This window comes from Lycorma delicatula, chromosome 7, assembly GCF_047948215.1.
Source record: "Lycorma delicatula isolate Av1 chromosome 7, ASM4794821v1, whole genome shotgun sequence".
NCBI classification, from domain to species: domain Eukaryota; kingdom Metazoa; phylum Arthropoda; class Insecta; order Hemiptera; family Fulgoridae; genus Lycorma; species Lycorma delicatula.
In genome coordinates, this window is record NC_134461.1 from 131,680,436 (window position 1) to 131,707,000 (window position 26,565).

Consider the following 26,565-nt stretch of genomic DNA (forward strand, 5'->3'; position numbering starts at 1 on the left):
TTTCATGACACTGCGGAGGTTATTGGTATTTATTTATTAAATTTTATAAGTAACATTTTTTAGTGAAGTTTTTATAATTTGATTAAATAATTAAATATTCTAACAAATCTAGTAATAAAATTTATCGCTAGATTATTTTAGAAGTTTGAAATTATTATCGTAATAGAGTAATATATTTTTTTAAATTAATTGTTTTGCGATTAAAAAAATAAAAATTACTAATATTTTATAATCCTTCAACAATAAAAAAATTTTACATATAATTTCTGTGTTTGGTATTTTTCAAAAAAATAATTTTTCATTTTTATGTAATGTATTTACAACATCGGTACTGCTGAAGCTAGTCTTATTTATACTATAAATTTTTCTGTTTTAAATATAATCTAATAAGTAAATTCAAGTTTATTTTAATACGGTACTTTCAGATTTATTTTTTTTTTTTAAACAATATTTGCAATGTGTGATATTTATATAAAGCAGATCATTAGTAGATTATTGTAATTAAAAATATATTAACAAGAATTTGGTATATTTGTAATTTATATAGATAATAATAGTAAATAATTTATTATTATTATTAAAATGTGGTGGTGGTGCTGCTAATTGTAAGAATAAATAATAAGTAAATATAAGAATTTTTACTCAGAATTATTTTATTAAACAGTCTTTTCTTTAGTCGCTACTGTTTTAATTCTATCAGTAATTTGTATACTCTAGATTAATAATTTTTTTCTTATTTAATCTTTAATCTTTTAATAAAGTGCTATTTAGTTACAAATTCCAGCCCTAATTCAGTCAAAAAGTTCTAAATAAAGTTAATTATTATAATTTTATTTTTATACAATATTTCACTTGGTTTTTATTATTGTAATAAGGTTTTTGTACTAAATCTACGCTCTGGAATATTATGAATAAAATTAATATCGCTTTCGGTTTATATTGCTGATATAATTTTCAGATAAATTATTTAAATGCGGTATAAATTTCTATACAGTTTGAGATATATATTCGTGGAATATAAGTGAAAAAAATTTTTTTCCCTACAAAGAATTGTTAATGGAAAGAAGACGAATTGAATGGAATTAGATGCTGATGAAAATTATGAATATTTTAGTGTAATCTTTATAATTCTCCTTACTTTGGATCAACTTAATTGTGAATTTATTAAAAATTAATATTAATTTTGATAAGAATTATTATACAATTTAAAGTGTTTTAAATTATTTTCCTTTAGTTGATCTCTCTATAGATGAATATATGCTGAGATTTGTTGGATCGTGTAGTGAACAATATTTAATGTATTAAAATGACTATTTTTTTTCTTGATTTAATTTAATTTCATATCGTACTTTAAAAAAAATACAAAATATTAATTTTTTTTTTAATTTTAATTTTAATTTTTAATTTTTTTAAATATTAATTTTTATAAATTGATGAGCGTTTGAAGCAAAAGAAATAGGCATGCATTACGCTGACATTCTGTACAAGGAAATTTAAAAAATTATAATTAAGCCTAAATATGTTATTTATATTTTTTTACTTTTCTGATCCTTTAATGCGTTATCAGAAAGTCTTAAATTTATTATATTTCTATTTTAAGATTATACAAATATCGTTATATCTCTTTGATCAATTTGTCGCTTAGTACAACTAATTCGGGAAAAAATATATAGTGATCTTAAATTTTTGTTTAAAAAGGGAAAAAAGATACAACGGTCTTAAATTTTTTACTTAAATCATCATTCCTTAAATTTTTCTTCAAAAACTCCAGGACAGGTTAAAAAAGTCCCTTTTATGACTTATTTACTTTACTTGAATTATTATCCATGTAAAAACACGAACTAAGTTTTAATAATGTATTAATAGTAATGTAATAGCTAATTCTATCTTATTTTCTTTGTCAAAATCAGATGTTTTTGGATTCCAGTTAATAACCATTTTTAGGTTATAACTATCTTAGTCGATAAGGTGTTAAAAAACAAATGATCTAATATGTTCTCTTTCATGAAAAGAATACCTACTTTTTTATTTGGCTTATCAAAATAGTTTTTCTTAACGTATTCCTGATTAGAAAATGGAAAGTTGTATCGAATTAAAAATTTCAAAAATCAAACTGAAATCTTGTAAATTTATGGGAAAAGGATCCGCTAATAAAATAAGACCCGGTCAGCGTTTTATTGTAAATATAAAGTGAATTATTAAACTGTAAAGGAATAGCATGCTAGCGCAACCAATACCATATAATAAAATAATTAAAAACATCTGAAATTGTTTCTTTAGAATAAATTTTAATCTATTTGATCTGAATGTTTTTTCAACATTTCTTGCACTTGCTTTGATGAAGTTAAACTTTTACTTATACGTTATTTATTTTTGTTTATTTTGTTTCTTTAAGAAATATTTCAATTAAATTTTAAATTGTATTTAAATGTTTGTAAAATTTACTGATGTAAATTGTTATGTACGTGAAAGTTTATTACTTCTTGCCAAAATAATGTAAAAGTATTTTTTAACCTGTTTATTGCAGATGATGTCATCACCGCCGTACATAAATAGATTTAAATTTGACCGGAAAAGAGGAAGAAATTTCCTGAGGACCTCGGCTTCAATGGATTTTTTGCAATCCATTTATCTTGTAGATGTTGGGGTTCTATAATTCCGATAAGCTTAAGCTCTATAGGGTTCAGTTATTTTTTTAATTATATATTCCCATGACTTTGGCTATATGCTTTATAAAATTATTTTTTGCTTTTGTTAAACTGTAGATAAATTTTTACTTTTCACAGTCAGAAAGTGGGATCGCCCAAATATTAAACTGTTTGGTGGAAAACATATTCCCGATAAATAGAGGACGATCAATTTGACACGGCCAATTATACAATCCCATGAGAAGTCTTGTATTTCTTACTGGATATCAGTATACACAGTCACCTATCAACTGATTTTTAAATAGTAGCTAACTTCTATACTTATCTGCAATGCGCATGTTAAGAATAATTTATATTCTGTTCTTGCCGAGTTTTCAGATTTTCTTTTGTGGCAGAAAATTACTACGAAAGGTTGTATTATAACTTGATTTATTGTAAATAATTTTTCTTAACTGCATATTTTATTAGTTACAGAATAAGAAATGAACTGACTTACTGCATTGTTGATCTCGTTACAAGTTTTTACACATTTTTTTTCATTACATTTTTTCTTTAGTTTAGTGACCATTTTTATAGCAACTTGTAAGCTGCATTTCGTAAAAACAAAAAAAACATTGTGCGAACATTAATTTAAAAGTAAATCTTAGTTAAGTTTTATTTTTAACTCTTCTAATAATACTACTAATGTGCAACCAACAGCCTTTGCAGAACAAGTAGCCTGATGAAAAAGAATTTTATCGTATATATTTTTACTTTATCTAATTTATTAAGAAGGATATTTGTAATAATTATTTTTATTATATATCATTCATAAATTTTTCAGTTAATGTAGGTTAACATATATTAATATTCCCCACTTTTATTATATCAAAAAAAAAAAATGAATAGTAAGTATAATTATTATTGTTAAGAAGGGCTTATCCCTTAATCAATTCATTGTGATGTTGATATTTATTATTTTTTATTAATTAATAATTAATTAATTTTAATTATCGTTTGTACTGCAAGTGCCATGGTTATGTTGCTTAATTAATAATATATAAAAGAATATATATATAAAGATATAATAAATTATTTATTAAATAAATTCTTTTATACTAAAAATGAGAATTTTACTTATTACTATTTCCTTTTCTTGAATTTCCTTATTTATATTTAATACTTTATACACACAAAGGTCATTTGAAAATTGCCTGACAAAGAAAACAAGATTTTTCAGACACTATTTTCTTTATTTTTCAATGTATCACCTTGTAATTTGACGCATTTAGACCGACAAATTTCCACCTTTTTAATACCCTCAGTATAATGCAATTTGTCTAACTCTGAAAAATAAGCGGTTGTCTCAGATTTGATCTTATCATCTGAAGTGAATCTTTGTCAAACGAGCCATTCCTTCAGACTTGCTGGAAGTTAAATACGATGCAAATGAAAGCACTTCAGACTTTAGTTCATGGAGTTTTGCAGTAAGATTCCAAGACGTGTGTGCAGGTGCATTATTGTGCTGAAGAGTGTTTTGTTTTTCATCAGATTTGGATGTCTAGTTTGAATAGCATCCTTCAATCCATCTAGTAATAAAGCAAAATACTCATAAATTATGAGTATCGTATCATGAAAATTCCAAAAACTATAACTGTGACTTTTTCTGAAATGGAACCATTTTTACTTCCTTTGAAACATTTTCTCTGCTCCCATCTGCTGTTTGGCTTCGGGCAAGTTAATTCATGTTTCTTTTGATGTTATAAAGTGTTAAAGAAACTCAGCGGAATCTCTTTTAAATAAGTCTAAATACTCTTGAGACGTGTTCATTCAAATGCATTTTTGGTCAATTATTAACAAATGCAGTACCCATTGAGCTAAAAGCTTTTTCATACCCAAAAGTTTTGTAAATGTAATGGAGATGGTTTATTGAGATGTTTACAGTGTCAGCAAGGTTGTGTACCTTCTTCACTCAGATCATTTAATATACCATTCTGGATTTTTGTGTTGATTTCATCGGTCTAGCAGTTTGGTTATGCCAAAGCATTCATCATCTTGAATGGATGTCCAACCAAATTTAAGCGCCCATTTTTTAAAAATCAAACCTTTTAAAACAAAGTATTACTTTGTTATAACCCACTCAGAAAATGTCAAAACTTGTTTGCATTATTCAGTCACCAAAAATAAGCAATTAAATACGTAAATCTGAAACTATGCAGCACACCCTCTAAAGAATTTAAAGTATATTTGACAAATATCATAGTCATTTGCACATCCTTGCATCAAACTTTCCAAACTATACTGATGTGTGTATGTATATATATATATAAAATTACATATATATACAATTTTTTTTTCTTTATGTGACGATATAGCTATTATTTATCACATATTGATGTAATATTCCTAATGTAACTATATTTTTATCTTGTTTGCTGAAATTTGCTTCTAGTACTTTTGTATGTTTCAGATAGTTGCTGATAAAACATGGGATGATAATTTAATTTACAGAATATTTTTTTTAATGGTAAAACATATGCGTATATTTGGAGCAATTGTAATCCTGACAAATGAGCATCTCAGGTTTGGACATTTTTTTATAGGCTCTGGAGATAGAAAACAATCAATAATCCACAGGATTGATGAAAAGGAAGGCAACATGGGAAATTGAATGGTTGTAAATAGTTAGAAAGGGATGAGAAAAGATAGAAATATTACAAATAATACTAATTAGACAAACATTTAAAGGGCCCTCTAGGCCTGGCCTGGAGGGCCCTTGATTTCCACCCCACATTTCTTGAAGTTTAGACCATTGTGCTGCTCCAGCCTAGAGTAAGTTGGAGTAACAGTATTGTAACTATATGTGCCGATCAACAATTTGTGTTGATGGAATCAAATAGATGCTACAATAGAAACTGTTTTCCTTCAGATACTAATGAGGTTGTACAGAAAGTATTTTCTGTTTTACAATAACTATGAAGCCATTAAAAATCTCTTACCAAAACTTTTCATTTTATTTTTACTTATGTTACGTTGTCTTTCCATGTCGTTCTGAGCATTTGGCCATTTATCATACTCATCCACTGCCATTCTGTTAGAAATGTAGTGACCACTTTCTTCAGCTGTTCATCATTCTTATGAATGAATTCTTCAATTTTGTTAAAAAGTAGAAATTATTAGGCGGAAGCCGTACAGGAATGGAAAAAATCTTCCGATTTGAAATATTTAAAAAGTTATTTCTGGACAGCTGTATGTGGTCCAGGAATTGTTGTATTATGTTGTAAGAAGGATCACACTGGCAGACAAACGGCAACTCCTGCAATTCTGAATTGCTCACCATAATTTCTCTAATGGTTTTTAATGCACATCGACATCTATTATGTCTACTTTTGCTGTAAACTAAAAAAGTGGACAATTTCTTTTTTATCAGAAGACTTGCTGTGACAGTCTTATGGCTATCTTCACCAGAGAGAATTTGGGGAATTAAGAGAGAACGTCATCAAAATGTCTGCCTTGATATTACATTACATTGCTGTAAAACTTGATCATCGAGTCCTTTCCATTTCAAAGCTTCTGAAAAAGAAGTTTGAATATTAGAGAGGGCAATAGAGTAAGAGAAAAAGGAACTAGAAGCGTGGAGGAACTTGTATTGAAACATATAATCCGATTAAAAATGTTTAAGAAGTTATGTTGGAAGGATTGATGACTTCATTATACTGAAGTGTGATTATGACAGCCTCTGATTGTGAAATCAGTTGCATAATTAATTATTTAAAAGGCTAGGATTTAATGATTATTAAAGCAAAATTCATCATTAGCAAAAAAATGTGGTTGATGAAACCCAAAGTGGCTGACCGTATCTAGTGTATGACATAGTGAGTAGGGTCAATGAAAATGTTTATATAGTCCAACATAAAACAAGTTTTTTTCTCTTCAGAATTTCATGAATTCTTGTTTACAATTCATAAAATTTCATATCGTGCATCATTTGAACTATCAATATAAGCATGCCATATTGGGTGCACAGGATTTTCAAACGTGTATACAAAAATGAAAATGTTCCAAATTGTTTTGTCATTTCTTACAGATTTCATGGAAGAGAGCGTTGAAATCTTGGAACTATACCGATACATAACCAGTGACTCCACCATCTTGCTAACAACAAAAATGTTCAAGGAGACAATCTCAACAAGAAAAATCATGTGTGTTGTAATCGGGACAGGCGTGGTATTATTTAACTAGAGAAAATATCTTGAGCTAAACAGTCAATTCTACTACGTACTACATTTTAAAGATTTCAATGTACCATATCCCGAACAAAAGACAGAATGTTCATTTACTGAATTCTTTTGCTGTACAATAATGTTGTATGTCGCTGTCACATAAAACCTCATCTCATCACTTAGCTGTAAACACTGGATCACGCCCCATAGCCAAGTCACTAAGCAGTGACTTTTTTACTTTCTTCTAATTCTTAGAAGTTCTTCAGTGAACAGTGTATTGATGATAACTGTTAATTTAAGTTAAAAGTAACTAATAGAGCAAGAGGATTATTTCTAAGTTCAAATGTCTCTTTAATGGAAGAGAGAACGTTGTAAAGGTAGTTTAAGTGAGTCTGTAGTCATTGACAAGTAATGAACCAGTCAGTGTGAAGATACTGCACTCTCCCTAGATGATTGTCGATTATTGGATATTCAGCTTGGAGAGAATAGACTCAAAGTTTCTTCGCTTAGGATTGTTTGTCGTACTTGCATTCCCTCTTTGGGACTACATCTTACCCTTATGCAAACTTTTATTTCCCCAGTGAATTTCTACAGTTTTTGCTAGATGACGTTGTTCCGTGATAAGATTATAGGGTACTTTGAGTTGCTTTATCTTGGTGTTTGTGGATTGTTGGATATTCACATTGGAGGAAGTATCCTCAAAGTTTCTTTGCTTAGGGTTTACCTCTATTGTTACAATCAGGACAAATTTCTTTTAATTTATATCTCTTTAACACATCAACTTTTAAAACATTTTGAATACTCAGTTTTTTTGTATAATTTCTTAACATTTTGTGTTCTCATAAATCCCAAAAATAATAAAAAAAATAAACAACTGTGCTATTCTGTTTGCATAAATGTGTTTTGGTAAAACACCTTACCTAATTCTAGAACTGTGAACTTATTATTATGAAATTTGGTACAGTAACCTTTGTAAATTATTAATTTTTGGATAACGTTGTAGAGTAACTTCATCGTTAACTAATGATAAGCACTTTGATAAAAAGTCGATCAAAGAAATTTGGAAGATTATTAGTTGATGAAAAGTATAAATTTAGCGGGACATTTAAAAAAATGTATTAAGTAAAAAAAATTAATTAAATTGCATTAAGTTTTAAGACATGTTCGTTTAAAATTTTTTACTTTTCATTTAATTATAATTTAATTAATTTATTTTTACTTAATTACTTTTAATTAATTTTATAATTTAATTTTTAGTTACGTCTCATTTAATTATAACTTAATAGGACAAACAATTTTTAACTTATATCAAAAGAGGTATTATGGAGTAACCACCAGGTCGGTCTAGCGGTGAACTCGTCATCGTAATCAGCTGATTTCGAAGTCGAGAGTTCTAAAGTTCAAATACTAGTAAAGGCAGTGTGCTTAATGATTTTAATGCTAGTAAAGGTGTATTTAACTTTTATGCGGATTTGAATACTAGATTACGGATACCGATCTTCTTTGAATTTGTAGTGTCGGGTTTCAATTAACCACACATCTCAGGAACGGTCGACCTGAGACTGTACAAGACTACACTTCATTTACATTCTTACATATTATCCTCTGAATTAATATATTATTGCGGTTCCACAGGCTAAACAGAAAAAGGAAAAAGTATTAGGAGTACAATTTTAATATTTGTTAAAAAAGTCTTAACCTAAAATATTGTCGTTTGAAACATTAATTTATCATAACCTTTTACCGGTAAAAAAATCAAGCTATCTAATTTTTTATTATTTTCTTTAAAGAAATCGGCCAAAATTATTAGAATAAAAATAAATAACTATTTTATCATCAGGAGAAATTCAGTATCGTGACTGCGTTACCTTATACTACTTGTCGACTACCTACAGTCGACAAGTAGCTGCTCACTACTATCGATAACTATATTTTTAGTGCATATTGTTTTGCTTACTCGGGCTTGATAATATCCATATACAACGTAGCGAATTCAAACCAAAATAGTCTGTACACAGTAAAGAGAACTTATTGTTTTATAGGTTTCAAAACTCTGCCGATATATTTAATCGTTATTCAATAAGGTATATTTAAAAAAAGAAATTAAACCCCATTTTTAAGAGTATATCGTAATAGATTTACAGTATTTACGGGTTGTAGCACCGGTAAAGACCAAACCGGATTCGGATCGGTAACTACATAAATAAAATACAAGAGGAACTTTATTTAATAAAATGAATATACGAAAACAAACAGTACAATTAGCAATCTTAATCGTAAACATTATCTCAAGGTTATTTATTTAGCCGTTTAGGTTTGCAACTTAATAACTGCACATTTCTCTTTTAAATTACATTTTATTCAATAAAGACATTTATAATGTATATAATACTACATACACGCGATTCAATAAAAATTTTTATTAAAATTTAAAAAAATTGTGGCTCAAAACGAATGAGAAATGTAAAAACTTGTTACTCATTTAATTTTATGGAATTGGAACAAATATATTTATAGTGTTTATCGAAAGTTGATTCTAGCCGAAAGAATTCAACCTTAAATTTTAAGTAGTGTTATTTTTTAAAGAATTACAGTGCGATAATGAATGTCGTATTATAGTTGTTTGTTGAACTCTTTATGCGTATTGAATTACAAAATAGTAACGGTCGTAAGCGATCTGAAATGACTCGAAGAACTACAGAAAATGATAGTCGTTTCCAAGGATCAAGTACCTCGGTCAAGTAATCTCCTGTAACTATCTTAACTGAGCCAAATATATAATTGCATACGCTCAACGCGACGGCCACAAAAAACCGACGGTCCTTGTGAGTTGTATCTTCGTTCCGTTTACGACAGGAACTAAACCTACAACGAACATCATTATACTCCGAGAAAATCTGACCGGTATCTCCTCCGACGCTTTACGCTATTCACTGTCCAGGACGGACAGAGTAAAGAAACAAATTAACGTTCTATTTTTTTTATTATGAAACGATGCAGTACATCTACTCGGTAGACTAAATCCTTTATTTACGAGGATGTTATTACCTGAGATGCTGGATATTGTTATAGATCGATCGCTTAGTGTGCGGGTTAACTCTTACTCCCATTGTCCTGATTTTGAGTTGAGGTCAGATCCTACTAGCTTCATGCCGAAGACGTTCAGACCGTTAGAGCCGACGGGTCCATTATGCGATCTTTTGCGAAGGAGAGTATGAGAAACAACAGGGAGTTTGTTTTGCTTCCTGAAAGATCGATTGATATTAAAGATACTACCTGTGGGTAAAGATTATACTGGTGTCTATAAGGTACGGTAACCTTAAATAACTTTTCAACTTGTAATCGGTAAAATGAAATTAACTTAATACTCCTACTTCAAAACGATCTATTTTTCATATGTCTACAATACCTCTTAAATAACCGCCTAATCTTAAACACAAAAAATATAAGTATGAGCAAATGCTAATATCCCAAAACGATCTGTTTTTTTTTTTGTACAAGATCGCTAGACGGGATGTTCTTTAAATGGATGATACATTTAAATTTTTTAATTTTTGGATTGTCACCCCCGTGGGAAGTGGTCGTCTGTTACCGAAAAAAATACATCGTTTCGTGGCATGAACATTTGCAAGTTTCATTTTTCTTCGTTCAACAGTCGAAAAGTAATATGAGGGTCGCCGTATTTTATTTATATTATATTTCTTCTTATCATGTTTAAAATGTATTTAAGATGTACCGACATTATTTATAGTAGTAGCCAGGCTACTACTATTTGTAGTAATTATAGGAATGGAGAATGGAGGTGGTGGTTTGGCTACCGGCATCGTTACGTGGCGTTCCCCAACGGGGATCAGTAGCCAGGCCGCTTTGCTTAAACAACATTTTTTATCGTTGAATTACTGCATACTTGAATTACTCGTTGAATTAGCTTATCGATAAAAATACTGTACTTCGCAAGTATTCAACGTGTGGTGATTCGGAAACGCTGAACTTTGGTCGGTGGCGGCGACTTGTGATTTTGATTAGAACCGATGCCTGTAGCGTACCGATCCGTTTCCAATAAAATCTTTCATTCGACTACGAATAATACGAAGCATCCTCATTACACAGATCGCGTTTTCACTCGGATACTTTTTCTTTTTTTTAACTTTAACTATTTGTGATACGATATATTTTCTCTTTACTTCACCTTTTTTTCCTGAAAAAAAACGAAGGATAAAATATTTTTAAAATGATTTAAAATAGTTGGTTTATAGGAATTTATAAACAATCTGACCGATCGTCCGACAAAATGTTCAATGTTCAAACGGTAATTTCATTTTCCGGAATAAAAAAAAATTAAAACGTAAAAATAAAAATTTGAAATGTAAAGCGGTTGACATAAAATCCTTTATTACGATTTAAACGATTTCATCAGCTGTAATAATAATCGCGCTTTGTATTCGGTTTTGTTTTTGAAAAAAAAAGATCGATTTTTAATGAATTTACGTCGAATCGAATTTAAATTTTATCGATGATATTTTCTTTAACCGAAGAAGAATTTGCATCGTATAAGAATTATAATATAATATAATGTAACGTAATAAACGTAAAAATAAACAAACGTTAAATCGGACAGCGGGGATGGATTGACGAGTCGGTCTGATGGATTGTACCGCGGAATGCCGTCCGAGGGACGACCTAGTGCGCTGGCTACTTTTTAGTACTACAACGTACACGTACGCGCACACCGGCGGAAGGACTGTATATATTTAGTAACGTAGTACTATTATAATAGTATAGTATAATATATATATAGCGATACAAAAAGGTATTGTTTGCAGAAAAGAGACGAGTTGGCACCGGTCGCGGCAGATTGACGGATAGATTACAAGTAACGTCAGCGGTTGTCTCGGTGAGGGGCGAGGGGAAGCATTTTAAAAGGCAGGACGGACTCGGTCAAGTTTACCTTGTAAGGTACTACAGCCACCTAGTGCATGTAGTCTTCGTGCCTGTATTAGGCCTCCAAAGACGGTCGCTGCCTAGCCTACAGTGTCGGTTGCTAACAGAGGCCTTCGGGCCTACCGTATACTAATACGATTATTTTGTAATACAAGTGTTCCCACACGTTTGTTTACGCTGTATTTATTGTTGTTATTAATATTTTTTGTTTCAAATAATTTTATGTAGGTGTACATAACTAGATGATTTGTTCGCATATAAAGCACGAATTCATCGACAGCTTACGTACAAGAATAAACAAATAGTCGTACGAATAAAACGAAATATGTTTTTTTTTTTAATACTTAGTCGTCGGTTTTAAATTAATATTTAAAAAAAATTGCGAGTGAACTTCCCAGACGTATTTAACCCGTGCTTTCTCTCTCAACGTTTTCAAAATCTTTATATCGTGCTAACACCTCTTGAATTTTTACAAACGCCCACTATCGCGTAAAGACTTAAAAAAGATTACCTTCCTTTATTTTACCAGATCGAAGAGAGACTGTTCTCAAACGAATCTTATATCGCTCTTTATATTTAAACGGGTTCCACAAATATTAAGCAAAGTAAACGACGGTTTGACAAAACGAAAAATGCACATATTTATACCTACAAAACATTGATATTTAAAAAAAAATTAGGATCAATAACAGCTCTTCCTGACTTAATCCAAAATGAATTCCAGAATTGTATCTGTAATTTATCTATAGTAACTTAACATTACCTCGAAAATACGTTGCTTGAAAAAGAAAGAAAGTCGGTAACTGTTGTGGGCGTTCACGATATGAGTTCGCGCTCCTTTTTACCTTCTGCTGGGTGTACCTTTAGAGAACAACACGAATAGCGTACCAAGCCTACTACTGGTCGTTAACACGTTATTTTATGAAAAATATTTATTTCTTTATATTTTCACTGAAGAACATTATTTTTACAATAGAGTTCCCGATGGCCGTAACTTCCATCCCTTCTTTGTCCGTCAATATTTATAATTTCAGCAGTATATTTTAGTCAGTATTTGTACTGACTAAAATATAAATTTCGTTCACTAACTGACGTTCACTAAATTTGCTGAAAGTGAAGCGGGAGACGGTCGAACTATGTATTTGCTTTATCGTTTATGGAATCTTCTGAAGTATCTGAATGCATAACTTTCCTGGTTTTGCCAGAGAGATAGCTACCGAGAGATTCGGTCTCAACAGAACAACTTAGGAGGAAAATTAAAATATCTAAGTATGCAAGTAAAGGATTATATAAAAAAGCTTTACTTTTTGAGTAAAATTTTGAGATAAGGGACCCAAGACAGTCTTCCCGATCCCTGAATGAAGCCTACCAACTGCAGAGCAAAAGCGACATGCTGATGTAAGAAATCATCTAATTAGTACAAAAATGTGACTTGATTCCAAAAAACGATAAAAAAGAAAAAAAAGGTAATTTTTATCCCGCTTCTTTACGGGGGATTTAAATAAGAAACACCGTCAGAAAGTTTATTAGCTACCTAAGGAGCATTTAACTACGGAAAAAAATGATCTACCCTTTACGTAAAATTTTGAGATGCGGGTCCCATAAGGTCGGCATATCACGCTCCCATGACCTCTTGATTCCCTGAACCCTTAACATTTTATTGAAAATAAAATTAAATTGCACCGATGCTCAGTCTATAGAAATCATAAGCCAAATTTAATCCGAATCAGTCCGTCCGCTTTGGAGATATCGAGCGGAAAACAGCCCGACATACAAATATCCTACCGAAATTTTTCTGCGATAAAACTGTGTTTTTTGGTTAGAGGGTTATAAATCATCAAGATTTGCAAAAATACCGAGATTTAAAATTTAACCCGATTATAATATTCTTATACACTATACCTTGGGAACTCTTAAGTAAAAATCTCCAGTAAAAACTTCAATGTTGCTACTAAAAATAATATAGTCTGTTTAAAGAGTTCATTTAATGATTTATTTAATGTTTTCTCATAAAAACCATATTTTAAATTTAATTGTTTCATTTTTTCAGCAATTAAATTAATTAATTCATTAATTATGTTTCATTTTTTCAGCAGCCCCGAAGGGGAGTCTTATTCTTTAAGACTTTGGGGGTTGGCGTCCCCACGGGCCTAGCCTCTTCCGGCTACACACTTAGCTGCAGAATACTTTTCACTGTACACGTATACTACACCAGGTACACTACATGAATTACAACATATACATTTACTCGACTATACAAGAACATCCAACACAGTTTTCTCTTTCACTTTCACTTGGTGGTGTTGCGACATCGTACGAAATGCAACCGTAGCCCAAGGTGGGAGCAGCTGCTGCAGCGTATGAATGTTGGCACTCCCTCGTTCCTTCCATCATGTCCGTGCTCGAATCCCCCGTGGAGAATAAACATGTAAATTTTACGTTTGATCTTACACGGTATGATAGACGATCAACGCCACCTATTGTTGTCCAGCAGATGTTTCAATTTCTCTTCACCATGTCGAACCCAGACGTGGTGGTATATACTGATGGGTCGAGACGGTCACGTCTCGACCCATCAGTATAACGTTGGTTGTGGTAACATCAGGTAACGTTGGTTGTGCTTTTGTTTTCACTGAACAGACTTATATGTTTGGCCTACCCGGTGTTACGAGTGTGTTCACCGCGGAACTACTCGCTGTGGATAGGGCTCTAAGTATCGTCGGCCCTAAATATAGGAACATTCTTATTCGCAGTGACTCTACAGTGCTCTCCAGGCGTTGGAAAACCTTTATTCGGGACATCCTGTCGTCGTTGGCATTTATTATAAAATCGCCGAGTTAGAAAAACGAAACAAGGGGGTAGGTTTTTGCTGGATCCCTAGCCACGTTGGGATTCTCGGTAATGAGAGGGCAGATTCTGCTGCGAAAGAAGCGTGTATTCAGCGTTCTTTCACCACCCGAGTTACTACCTTTGATTTTATCAATCGTGTAAAACAATCACTGCGAGCAAGGTGGCAAAGTGGCTGGACGGCTGCCGTCGATAATAAACTTCGATGGATTAAAGATTCAGTGTTGCCGTGGGGCTCCTCTTGCAGGAACTCTCGTCGTGAGGAAGTAGTCCTCTGTCGGTTACGGTTGGGGCATACGAGGATCACACACGAGTATCTAATGTCAGGAGAAGTAGTATATTATGAATCTAAACAAAATCTGTATTATGGTGGGTTTTTAATTTTGTCCTCCAACTTGAATCCGTCTTATTGAATCAAATTTAATTTTCTTTAATAGGAAGGTGGAAATATGATACATGATTTCGATTTAACATTTTATAAGGAAATCAATGGTGAAACCCGTTTTTCTGTTAATACCTTCGTTATCGAGTTATAAGCATTCAAACTAGCAGTGACGGAAAAATCTTGTTAATAATAAAACAAGGTAAAACGCGTTGCACGAACAATTTTATTGCATTTTACATTCATAATACATACAATAATACACTTTAAATGGTGCTATAATATTGATAATAATAAACAATAACTAATAATTAACAACGAATTAAATAGTTATATATCAACTGATATTATTTACTTTAAATATGGCATTTATTTTAAAATTTTAAATAAATAAATCAAATTTTAAATTAACTTTTTTTTTAAATAAATGTTTCCGATCGTAAATTAGTAATGAAATAATAAATTTTGAAAGCATACCGTTCTATAATAAATGTTCAAAATGCTTTCCCTCTTTAGCTTGACAGTGTCCTAACCTCAAGTAATATCCGTCTATAACTTGTATCATGGTTGATGGTACACGAGGAGATTTGTCAATTATTCTTCTTTTCAATTCGATAATGTCTAAAGGTTTTGTTTAGTAAACATTGCTTCAGGTACCCCCAAAAAGTTAATCCAGAGTGGACAGGTCCGCGGACCTAACATGCCATTCTACGGCTCCTCTACGACCTATCAAGCGATTTGGAAATTGTTAATTTAAAAGTTGCGGAGCCCTTAGATAATAACGAGGTGGTACCCCGTCTTGCTGAAACCATACGTTATTATTTAATCCTTTCCAACATTTTCCCGGACATTTGGTAAAATCCTACCGGCTAACGTGCCGGAGTAAGCACCTCCTGTAAAACTGTCTTCTAAAATAAAAAGCCTCACGATACAACGACCGACGATTCCCGCCCAAACCTTCACTTTTTGAGGATGCTCTGTATGAACTTCCGACATCCATCTGGGATTATTGTCGCTCCAATATCGATAGTTTTGCTTATTCACGTGGTCATTTAATATAAAAGTCGCGCTTCATTAGTAAATATTATTGAATTAAAAAAATTTGCGTGTACGTCAAATTTTTGTATTATATCACAATACTCAACTCGGCGATCAAAATCATCCGCTGAAAGTTCTTGCACTAGGTGTAGCTTATAAGAGTGAAATTTATTTGTTTTAAGAATTTATTGAACTGAAAATACTAACGACATGTTGGACAACAGCTTTCCGAATCGATGAATGAAGTTCTGCAATTCATCTAGTGACTTTGCGACAGTTGTTCTTGGTCTATCGTTGCGAGAATTATTCCTTTGAAGATTCTTTTTAGAAGATTCAATAAAAGTAAATAATCGAACGAGGAAACTAATAATAAAACACCAAAAAACAAATTTGAACGCTAGACTTAAAACTTAATTTTGACTAGGACTATCAAATTTTACCTTTAAAAATTAGTTGAAGTAAAAAAGTGAAACGAAGAGTTAATCAGTCGCATTGTTTCAACGTAATACAAATTGCACTGTTGTAAATTAATAGTTGATAGTTAACAAACATCAACTGATATTAACACTAGAATTTAATTTTTGTTTAGAAAATAATATCGGTTGATATAGCCGTTGAATTTGTTGTGCGGTTAATTATTAGTTATTTATTATTATAAATATTACAGTATTGTTTAAAGTTCGTTATTGTACGCAATATAAATGTAAAATGCAATAAAATGATTCATGCAGCGTATTTTACCTCGCTTTATTGTTAACACGAACTATGAATGCTAATAAATCGGTAACGAAGGAATTAACGGAAAAACGGTTTCATCATGTTTTTCTTGTAAAACTATGAATCGAAATCAGTGTCTTATGTCACCTATTTATTAGTATCACCTTCATATTAAAAAAAATCTAATGTGGACATCACATGACTTCCTTGTACGCCTATTAGATTACATATACACATTTTTTTTAAAAAGGAAAGGTACATAAAATTTTATTTCATTAATAACTTCTGATATGTTTTCTTTTTTTTATTGTTATTATTGAATTATATTATTTATCGTAATTTTTTTTACAATCAGAGATAATTAATAAATCAATATAATTCAATTAAAAAAAAGGAGACTTACCACAGGAAACTGATACGAACCGATAATTGTAAGATCCAAATATTTCATTAATTAGAATTTTATTTGTCTATAACTCTGGAACCAATGAAAGTAAGTACCACTTACGATATATCGTTGAAAAGCTCTCAATGAGGGCTTATTACTGCAGTTAAGAAAAAGTCTAAAGTCTAATTTTTGTTTTTTGATTTTGGGCTTTTTTTGGAAACTTTTCATCGATTGTACTCAAAATTCATTCGATTGTACTCAAAACGGAAGGTGCACAACTAGATGTTACAACGCTTCTAATAAGTGTTTAACTAAATGTTAAACACTTCAACATCCTACGGCTAATCGTTTTTGAGTTATGCGAGATACATACGTAAGTACGTCACGCGGAATTTGGTCAAAATGGATTCAGCGATGGTCAAAATGATTATTTCCGTTGAAATCAGAAAACGAAATTTTTCGCGATCACTATACTTCCTTTACTTCTTACAAGGAAATAAAAATTAACTTGAAAAATCATAAAAAATAATTAAAAAATATGATTAAACAAAATTTACATCGGTTCCAGAATTATAGCCCAATAAAATTTTAATTAATGAAATATTAGGATCTTAGGGGAAGCAGATCGATTCGAATCCGATTTCATTTCCTTTTTTTAACTTTTTTTTAATTTAAATATATTGGTTTATTATCAACTAGCTGACCCGGTAATGCTTCGCTATTGCTAGATTTGAGTATATATATATACAGAGCGTTTCATAATGTTCTTCGGAGTTTCGAAAATTTATTAACAAAAAAATATTTCACTCCTAAGAATAAAACAAGTTCTATACAAAAGAGTACTTCAATAGTTTTTTCAAATACACTAGGCAGTTAGTAAACCATTTGCTCGCTAGGCGTCGACAGTAGAGAAAATGGCTGCCACGGGAAGCGTGAAGTCGTTTTGTGTGTTAGAATTTCACTTGTCAAAATCAGTAATTTCTGTGCAACGTACGTTTCGGTTGAAATTTCATAAGGAGCCACCAAGTGGCAATTCAATTCATGCACGGTATAAACAATTCAGTGAAACCGGTCGCTTGTGCAAGCGAAAATACACCGCTCGTACAACTTTCATTTAGGTAAGTGAAATACTTTTTTTGTACTGAATTTTTGTAACTCCTAAGAACATTATGAAACGTCCTGTATGTATATATAATATATATATGTAGATTAAATTAACACAATTGAAAGTTTGATAAAATATTAAAAAATTGGACGTTACGGGACTTCACAAAATTTAAGGTTAAATTTTACTTTTACCCTATTTTCCTATTTCCCCTTTTCCCTATTTCTCTATTTCTTTCCCCATTTCCTCCTTTTCCGTTTTCTTTTTCCAATTTCCCCTTTTCCGTTTTAAATGCTCAGTTTTCCCCTTTCTTCTTTCCCCCTTTCCCTTTTCCTCATAGTCCCGCGCGTAAATCTCCAGTAGCTTTTTTAATCTACAGCGGACACACATACGAACATTGCCTTTTATATATAAAGAAGAAAGTCTGAATGGATATTTGTTTGTTTGGTAAATATCTCGACACCAGCGTCACCTAGCGGGTTCTGAATATAAGCTAAATCGATCCATAAATACAATTTTTCAAAATATTTCGACCCCCAGCGCCTCCTAGTGGGTTAATATTTTGCAAAAATATTTCTTTTCCAGTAACTGATATATATTCTTAATATGAGCGAAATCGGATCATAAATACAACTTTTCGAAATATCTCAACCCCAGCGCCACCTAGCGGATCCAAACTAATTCAGTAACCTGCGCGGGCGTGCGCACAACTCACCAAAGTTTCATCGCAATCGCATGAATGGTATAGGAACTCGGACGAGGCAAACAAACGAACAAACAAACAAACATATATATATATATATATATATATATGTTTGTTTATTAACTTCTGATTGTAAAAAAAGTTCTACAATAAATAATAATTCAATAATAACAAAAAAAATGTAATAAAAAATATAAATAATCTAATAGGCGTAAAAGGAAGTCATGTGGTTTCCACATGAGATTCTTTTTTGTCTGTTGTATGTGCTCACATTTTTACTTTAGCTGTTATAGGCGAAGAACGGATCGATGGTTGTGCGACGGGCGGCTGCGCGCAGCACACGAACGATTTATACGTCTTGATCGAACGATATATCTAAAATTATATTTGTGTTTTGGGAATAAAAAAGGAAAACATTGGGGTTAGAGCTGTATTAAAAAATCACAACTCAAGAAACAGCTAAAAATGTTCAAGATTTTGAAGCTTTCGTTGTAAAAGTTTTTGTTGTTGTTAGTACGCTAAATTCATGAACGTTATTTAGTTACAAAGTTTAACAAAATCATTTGTAATGAAACGTAATCCGTGTAACATTTTCGCGCCTTTTTATTGTATGAAATAATAAGTGAACATAACTAAATATTAAAAAAACTATAAAATTATTCATTATTCAGAAGACGTTAATGAAAATTGATGTCAAATTTATTTATGTTCAAGCTTAACAGGATTCAGAAATTTTGGAATTTTTTAATTAATATTATTTAAAAATTCATGGACAAAGAAATATTATCTTTAGTCTTTTATATAAAAAAATAAAAAATTAATTGGAGGGAAAATTTTTTAAACAGTTAAAATAGGTTACTTATATAACATACTACACAACTAAAACACACACGCGCGCACACACACACACACACACACGCGAACACACACACACACACACACACACACAAACACTCAAAGTAGATGTGCAGTCCGCTAATTGTAATCCTATCTATTTCTTATAAGCTTATCTATAAAATATAATCTAATCTAATAAAATATAAATATTTTATTCATTCCATGCCTGTTCGTGTGTTGCAAAAATTTTGCTATACACTGATTTATTCAATTAAAAATGAATATAAATTTTGAATCCGTGCTCGATCTTTAGCGTTTAAATTACTTTAAATGCAATTATTTTTCGATCGAGTGTAGCTTTTTCGCGAATAGTTTTCTATTTCTTTCTGCTTTTATTTTTAATTAATTCAGTAAATATTTTTTTAAACCTTTGTTATTTGGCTCTTAAAAATTTTAAAACGCAAATGTATCGATTTATTCATTAAATTTATTATGAAAATAAAGAAATGTAGTAATTTTTTTTAAGCTTGCTTAAGTAGTGGAAATATTTTTATTTAATGTCTATTTATAAAGGTTTTCCTTCTATTTGGAGGAGTCTAATTCCAAAGGTACATATACTCGCGTGAGTGTATATATATATATATATATATTAAAGATTTCCATACCTTATTAACCCTGTGCATATATATATATATATATATACACACACACACACACACACACACACACACACACACAGGGTTAATAAAGTATGGAAATCTTTAAATAATTTTACAACCGGTAAAAATAGAAAAATTAAATTTAACAAACATTCCTACTTTTCAAAGTATGATCGCAGCGGGCAATGCTGCGATCGAGACGATCAGAATATGGATGGCTGAGAAAAGACTCCAACTTTCCGGTGATAAGCCTCGGGTGATACTGATGACAGAGAGAAGGCGGATAGGGCCAGTGTTGATCAGCGTAAGAGGTAGCCCAGTGCTTCAGGTTGCAGAAGTCAAATGGATAAACAGACGACGAACGTTTGTTACACATGTTCAGGAGACGTGCAATAAAGCAGCCCAAATGGTTACGAGCCTGAGCGGGCTATTGGCGAATGCAGTCGGACCGCGTTCATCAAAACGTAAATTGTTTGCACACGTGACTAACTCGGTGCTACTATATGATACACCGATTTGGGCTAAAAAGTTGGATGTTGACCGGTACAGACGTAGCACGAAGGGAGTTCAAAGGCGGATGGCCCTCCTCGGGTAGCATCCGCCTACTCCTCGGTATCTACAGAGGCCTCGCTGGTGGTTGCAGGCCCCGCTGCAGCAGTTGGCCAGATTGCGGAAAAGAGTGGCGGAGGAGAAGGGCTTGGAGCGACATGATCGAGCAGCGGCAGACAAGGTGGGATGCCAGTTCAAAAGGACGTTGAACGTATCGTTTGATCAGAACGATAGGACCGTGGGGCGGGAGGGAATTTGGGGGGCTTAATTACTGACTTATCGAGATCCTGACCGGCCAGGGGGATTCAGGGCATACCTGAATAAGAGGCGTATAGTAACGAATGTCCCTACTGCAGGGAGACGGGTACTCCTGATCGTGTCGTTTTCCAGCGCCACTGATGGACGTCACAGAGACGTGAGATAAGGGCCCGATAGACGCTGATAGTGTCGTGGTAGAATGCCGTCTACATATTTAAACATGATTCCAATCTATCTATAAAACATTTAAATCTATGGTTTTTGATTTTTTTTTAACAAGGGGTAGTTTTCACCACCAAAAAACAAAAACGCGCGCATCAAGAACGTATAACCTTTGAAGCGGTGGGTTAGATAATCTTAATTACAAATTTTCATGAAAATCGATGTTGTCTGAAAGAATTCTGAGGTAGTACACTATTTTTACCGTCATACCCTGGGAAATAGTTAAATCATAATTTAATTCAATTTACAGGACTAAACTCATTTGCTACTCGATCGTAATCGAGCGATTACTATAAGAGACGCATCGTAGAAAAATAATAAATCGTTATTAACGAAAAGGGTATAAAATTTAAGAACAAAGGATAAAGAATCGTAAAATTAGCATAGGTCAACAACCGAAGAACTAACCCGATTAATGTAAAGTAATTTAGTAATAACGGTCGGAAGATTATATCGGAAAAAATTATGAAATTTATCTCAAACTAACAATAAACTTGGACGAAAAGAAACTCTTTTAAGATTCTTATGCGACATAAAGGATAAAAAAATAAATAAATTTCCTGAAAAATGCATTTAAACGATTCGATTTATTATGTCTTGTCTTAAAATAACAAGAAACGTTTTCAAAATTCATCACATTTTTCGAATAGAATGGAAAAAAAACTAATTTTTGAAAATTTATGGATAAATTGTCAAGAATTCTGCTCTAAATATATACGTCTTTCTTAGGTTTGTGACGTATACGAAAAACCCGACGTACAAAAACAGGATCGGTTACAGTCGTTGATTGTTCACAACAGAGCATCTCTGTGAAGAAGAGAATGAAGTTGTCACTTATAAAAGATGTAATATAACAAGCATTTCAGCGGGTCGGCGATCTGCTATTTATACCCGACAGCCTAATAACGAATTACAGTTATATTACGATGAATATTTATCACGTACCAAAAATCCCAATTACTCGGATAACCTTCCGAATAAAAAGCAGAGACGATTCTGCCGGAATTTTACGTGAAACAGTAGAGCGTCTCCGCTTTTTATCAGATCAGTGAATTAACGATAGGCATATTCGACCCAAAAATACAACGGGAAACAGCTCCATTAATTCATTTCCCATGAATTAAGGAATGACTCACGGCTCATCTCACGTCGCCAACTGAAATTACAAGTTCGGTACACATGCGCGCGCGCTCTGCTAATAATAACAATAAAATATTACGTTAGACCGATAATATAACTCAATTTTTCTAAATCACGGCATGCAGGAATGGCAAAAAGTAAAAAATTCGTAGTTACTTAAAAAAAAAATTCCCGTGAATTAGGAACTTTAAGGAAATAATAATTAGAAATACAACAAGACGTTATCTTGTATGTACACTAGGTAAGAATAAAAAATCTTAAATGACAAAGCGAAATTCTCTAACGTAAGTATTAACATGTGAAACGAACTAACACTTCAAAATGTAAAATGTTATTTACGTCTGAATTATTTAAAAAAAAAAACAAATGTAAATAAAGAAGCACGCACGATTCATGATTTGGATTTACTAACAATATAGAATGCTGTCTGATGAAAGGGAATATCAGGCAATAGCCAACTTTATTTCAACTGTGTTACGTCGAAACGAAGAGGTAGTGAGTGGGTGAGGGACAGCCCCTCATGGAGTCGCCGTTTGTCCGGGCTTGCTTGGATGGTTGATCGCATGGAAGTGGGGAGACTCTGTATCTCCTCGGCCGCCAATTAGCATCGTGGAACTAAGAAGATGGGTAATAGCAGAAAAGACCCGAACCGGCAGTAGGCCAGCAATGGCATTCTCTGTTAGAGTGGGCAATAAAAATATAAAAGAGAAGATCTAACCCGACCCGTCATGCCGGGAAAAAAACCCTGGTGGGGACAACTCAAAAATTTTAAATGAAAATATATTTTTTTTTTTCCTGTTTAGCCTCCGGTAACTACCGTTCAGATAATACTTCAGTGGAAATGATGTATGAGTGTAAATGAAGTTGTAGCCTTGTATAAGATTGTACAACCGTTCCTGAGATGTGTGGTTAATTGAAACCCCGGACCATCAAAAGAACACCGGTATCCACGATCTACAATTCAAATCCGTGTAAAAATAACTGGCTTTACTAGGACTTGAACGCTGGAACTCTCGATTTCCAAATCGGCTGATTTGGGAAGACGCGTTCACCGCTAGACCAAACCTGTGGGTTTAATGAAAAAGTTACGTTTGTATATCATCACGTTACGTTTGATCGTTAGGTTACGTTTGTGTATCCTTTGTTATGTTTGACGTATCATTTTAAAAGCCATTAAAAGAGAAAACTTTCGCCTTCAAAAGTTTGTCACGACAAACCTAACCAAAATGGGAGCCGTTTAATATTTTTCACAGGTAGTTTTAAAAGTGGCCGTTTTGAGGTAGGATCATTTGTTAAGATTCATCTTTCTATATTTAACGGTTGAAAAGTTATTTAGGGAGTTCCCATAATTCATTAAAACTCTTTATATATTTATGTATATATCCTAACAAGCCTAAAAAATGGTCCTAACTGAAATATATATATATATATATATATGCTACCTGTTATTATTACCAAAAGCACTGATTTCAATTAATTCTTTTAAACCACAGGGAAGATTCGTAATATTACATAGCAGACTATTAAATATTTTTCTCACCATCATTATTGCAATATTGTAGTTTTATACCTTATGTATTTATATTGCCTGTTGTTGTTCTAGTATTCAATGGAAGTACTTCCACGCTAATGTTTAGGAACATGCTAACACTTTTTGTTAAGCTTTAAATATAAAAGTAGATTTAATAAAAATCGTTAAGGTAAAAGTTAAGGTAAAAAGTAATACATATTTGAACATTTGAGAGAGCCTTACCCGATACTCGGTAATAGCTTTTTTTTGTTGCTGTGCATTTATTTTCGTATTTTTATTAAAATGCAGACTTTTCGTCTTTTTTTGGAAAGGGTGTATTTCTTACAGGAAAGATCTTTGTAGGATTACTTCTTTTTTGGGGTAAATAACAATAACAACAATTTTTATATGAAATTAACTTGAAAAAAAAATTCGAGTAACACCGATTTTCTGAAACACTTATTAAATAACAACAAATTTCGTTTTTTAAATCGAAATTTAAAGAAAAATTAGGAAAGTATTATTATTTTTCAGTATTTTTGTTTTCTCCAACCGGTTTTCCAGCTACTGCCGGCTTACTCTCTCTCTCTCTCCCTGTTTGTGTGTGTGTGTGTGTGTATAGGTAGGTAGGTAGGTAAATGCAGTTAATGCTACCGGCTTGCCAGGCCTGACGTAGCTGCAGAGGTACTGCAATGTAGGTGTAAATGTACCGATAAACATGTAGTCTGGAATAGATCGACCGTTCCTGAGACTTGTGGTTGATTGAAACCCGACCGCCAAAGAACACCGATATCGACAGTCTAGCATTCGAATCCATACAAAAGCAACTAACTGCCTTTACAAGTGCTCGAACCGTAGAACTCTCGACTTCGAAAATCGGCTGATTTTGCGATGACTAGTGTAACCGCTAGGCAAACCCGGCGGGTTTTTTAAAAAATATTTTGATTTATTTTATTGTTGATTCATTATAAAATAGATAAATCTTATTAATATCTGTATTTAATTAACTAAGATATTATGCGTTGCATTACTGTTCATCGTATTTTTATCGTCCTTCTCCTGATGGCTATATTTATTCAATTTATTTAAATTTATTATTATTTTTGACTCGTTTAAAAAAATATTTTTAAACGTGCAAGTCCCATTTCTCAAAATTCAAAATGTAGTATCGATATAAATAATAATAATGTCGATTACAGTTAATTCGTATAAGTTAATGAGAAATTGCTGATATCATTTTCGCGGTAGTTAAGTCTGATACGTGACATTTCTGTAGTTAGTGACAATTGAATTAAAATAATAACAATAATAATATAAATTCTAGTTAAATAACAATGATACGTATCTTAGTAGGTTTGTGCAAGCTTAATTTACTCATTGTTAATTCATGAACAATTATTATTGTTAATGAAAAATTAAACAATATATAAAACTGTTACGTTTTTTATTATTTCGGTTGTGAAATGAGTACAAATGAATACAAAAAAAATTCGTAAGCAAAATTTTGGATTCTCGTTCCCCTTACGTAGAAACTGTAACTTTTTATCGAACGTAAAACTTACATTTGATTTTTTTTTAATGAGAACGAACTTTATCTTCAAGTAATTAAACAAAAAGTACAATTACAGGTAAATGTAATATTGCTGCTCGCATTAACGATAACGATATATTTCTGTGCTCTGTAGTGCGAAATTTATAAGTGTTTTGCAGTATTATAGGTGAAAAATTCTCTTGGATGATCCAACAGATTTCGTTTGCAACAAAATCAAGCCGATTTGTTTTGATTTGAAGCACCTTAATTAAACTCTAAGCTCAACTTGCCATCGTTATTAAATACTTATTATACCTTCGGATATTCCTATCTAATCTATAATATTATTTCTTGCGTCTTCCTCAAAAAGTAAAAACGAGTTTTCAAGGTACAAAAATTGGCTGTCAGATAATTTTTTGGCTTCAATAGTATAGTAAATCATTTAGACTAATATTTATGAAATTGAATGCGTTAAATTTCTGCGTGTTTATTTACGAATCGTAAATCTTTGCTAAAAAGAATAATCTACTTATTTCAAAATAAATAAATAAAAAATAACAATATCCACCTCTATCAAACCCGATAATAGAGATATTTTCGTTTGACTCAACACAATACATCGGTAGAAAGGACCTGTTGTGCTTCAATTAGTATTTTAAACCATTTTTTAAATCTTCTCTCTAATTTATTTGAAATTATCACATATTTTTTTTTTAATAGAAGCATTATTACTGTGCCGATGAGTGTTTTTAATTTATGTGTTTAAAAATTTAGAAAAAACAACCCTGAATTTCTTACATCCGGTTGAACGTGTACATAAATAAATAAATAATTTTCATTGAAGCCTTCTGAATTGTAAATTAATCTATAGTTATTTTCTATATTTAG